Source organism: Talpa occidentalis, unplaced genomic scaffold (assembly GCF_014898055.3).
Source record: "Talpa occidentalis isolate TD23 unplaced genomic scaffold, MPIMG_talOcc4v2.1 talOcc4.2, whole genome shotgun sequence".
NCBI lineage: Eukaryota > Metazoa > Chordata > Mammalia > Eulipotyphla > Talpidae > Talpa > Talpa occidentalis.
In genome coordinates, this window is record NW_023602073.1 from 42,163,320 (window position 1) to 42,166,383 (window position 3,064).

Here is a 3,064-nt window from a genome sequence, read left to right on the forward strand (position 1 = left end):
ATTCCGATGCCTTTCACAGGAAAAGAAACGGGCTTATCTTTAAGTTACAAAGTGGAGTGAGAAGAAATCCTGCATCACTCAGCCTCCACAAGGCTCACTCACACTGAAGGAAAAGATAATAAACAATTTCAAAGAAACATGTAAGTGTTGACATCTCAACAGTCCACCGCATCCTCAGAATGTCCCCCTCACAGCTTCCCCATCACCTGGTCCATCCTCTCTGCTTCAGCCCCTTCCACCGCAGGCCTCCAGGGTCCTACCTTTAGCAGCTGTGAGAGACCCATCAGAGCCCTGGGAACTGTCGTCACCTGGGGGTGACGACAAACTGAACCTGGTCAGTGCCACAGAGAGATGAGACCACAGGAGAAACTGATGAGGGTGACTCCCCCATGGGCTCCATCTACACTGTCCCCACGAGCTCAGGGACCAAACCCCTGATCCACACTTACCTGCAGCCTGAGTGTAGCTTCCTCTTTTCCACCTGTGGGAAGAAAAATATTGAGACCAGGGAGGAGTCAGTCCATTAAGTCCTAAAGAAATCTCCTAGTCCTGTGCCACAGGGACGTTTCCAGAACTGTGGCTGGACGTTTAGGGCAGGACCAGGATATATGAAGAGAAGTGAGAAGGAAGGACTTGACCACCTGCTTCCTGGGGTCTACCTTAGCAGGCATCTTCCCTCTAACATTTGCTGGACTCAGGGCCTCATCACCAGAATTATCAAGGTAAACAAGCTGCTACTCATTTTCAAAAATGCTCTACAAAAGAGGGTTAACAATCAGCTCCAGACTGGGCAACACAAGTGTGTCAGTGGTACTTCCCATTACCAGGTAGGGCAAGTTCTATCTGTGCCCTGAAAGTCTGCAGTAGACAAGACCTCCCACTCCCTTCCCTACCTGAGCGCTTCTTCCTCCACATCACAGCTGCAGCCACGGCAGCTCCAAGGATAACCAGGGCAGCAATGATGCTCACGGTGGGGATGGAGGACTGAGAAGGGGGCACTGAAAGGAAAGGGAAGGGGAGACCTTAAGCCCCAGGCCTCCATCTTATGCTCTGAAGGTTTCCAGAAGGGCTCCTGATGCCCCTGAGAAGCTCTGTGCCCACATTCTCTCCTTACCACAAGTCAGGACTCAAGGCTCCAGCAGCCCCACATGCTGTACATGGCATGTGTATCTCTGCTCCTCTCCAGAAGTTATTTCCACAGCTGCCCACTTCTGGAAGGTTCTGTCACCCCTGGCCTGGTCTCCACCAGCTCCATGTCCTGGGTCAAGTCCACCCCATCTCGCTGCCAGGTCAGGGTGATGTCCGCAGGGTAGAAGCCCAGGGCCAGCACCTCAGGGTGACCTTCTGGTCAGAGGTGGGATGGTGGGTCACGTGTGTCTTTGGGGCCTCTGAGGAGAAGGGTGAGAACTTATATACTCTGGGTTTTTCCCTCATGGACCCTGAAAAAGCCTTCTGTGACCATCTTCAGAATGGACAGGGCAATGGGTTTAGAAGAGGAAGTACGAAATCAAGAAACCAGCCTAGTCTGGGATAATCTCTATTCCTTAAGATCTAAATTAGTGCGAAACTCTGGATAGGAGGAAGCAGTTCGCTAAGGAGAGCACAGACTTTTGAGGACAGACCTAGGCACTCAGAAAAGTATAAGTCAGATTCCCCACTCTGTCTCTGGTGTAACTTCTTGTACGCCACACCTCTGGCCTGTACCCCAGTTCTTGTATGCATAAATAAATCTTAAAAAAAAAAAATGTGCTCTGACCAATAACAAGACCCTGAGAGAAAAACTGATGGTGCCCAAAGGGCTGCCGGGTCAAAAGGATCCCATGAAGGGTGATTTCAAGGCTGGTCTCCTTCAGGTTCAAGAGAGACTGAGGGGAGTCAGGAAACCCAGGGGTGCTCCTCCCCTGCCCAGAAAGGGGCGCTGCTGTGACCCTGACGCCACCCTCTCCGCAGTGCCGGCCTGAGGGGGGTTGGGAGACCCGCAGCCCCTCTTACCTGAGCGCTGCAGCGTCTCCTTCCCGCGCTCTAGGTATCTGCGCAGCGACTCCACGCACAGGCCCTCCACATAGTTCCTGACGCGCTCCGCCGCTCCCTTGGCCTCCCACTAGCGCCGGGTGATCTGGGCGGCCGTGTCCGCCGCGGTCCAGGAGCGCAGGTCCCGGTTCAGGGCCAGGTAATCGGCGCCGTCGTAGGCGACCTGACGGTACCCGCGGAGGAGGCGCCCGTCGGGCCCCACGTCGCAGCCGTACATCTCCTGGAGGGTGTGAGAGCCTGTCCCCGCCCCGTCACCCCGCGTCACCCCGCGGTCACCCGCCCGCCCCCCCGGGAATAAACCGAAACTGACGCGGGAACCTCGCGGGGAACGTCCCGGGGCTCGTCCCGGGTCGAGGGTCCGGCGGGTCCCCCTGCCTCGGGGGACGCTCGGGCCGGGGTCTGGGGTCCCCGCCCGCCCGCGGGGTGGGGTCGTGAGCGCCCCGGGCCGCCCCGCTCACCGGCCGCGCTCTGGTTGTAGTAGCCGCGCAGGGCGCGCAGGTTCTCTGGGAGAAGCTGTGCCGCCTCTTTATAGATCCTGGTGTTCCTGTCCCGGTACCCCGGCCCCTCCTGCTCCGCCCAGGGCGTCAACGCTTCCTCTCTCGGACTCGCCGCGTAGCTGTCGAACCGCACGAACTGCGTGTCGTCCACGGAGCCCACGGCGATGAAGCGGGGCTCCCCGAGGCCGGGCCGGGACATCGCGGTGTAGAAATACCTCAGGAGTGGGAGCCTGGGGCGGGAGGGAGACCCGGGCTGGGGAGACGGGGCGGGAGGGGCGAGGGGGCTCCCGAGATTGAAATGGGGCAGCGGAGCAGAAGGCCGGAGAGTCAGGGGGGCTAGAGGAGGCGGGAGGCGGGGAGGGGCAGGGTGGGGTCACGGGGGACAGCAGGGTCAGCGATGGCGGGGCCGCGCCAGTCCCGGGGTCCTAGTCCCCCCTCTTGAGTGGCCTTTTCCCCCTGAGCCCACACTCACCCGCCCAGGTCCCTGTCAGGGCCAGGGCCCCTGAGAGCAGCAGCAGGAGAGTTGGGGGCCTCAT

At 59.1% G+C, this 3,064-nt stretch overlaps 1 pseudogene; it reads right to left on the reverse strand.

Moving 5' to 3' along the window:
• Positions 1-478: 478 nt before the first annotated feature.
• LOC119252080 (HLA class I histocompatibility antigen, B alpha chain-like) lies at positions 479-3,064 on the reverse strand (annotated as a pseudogene).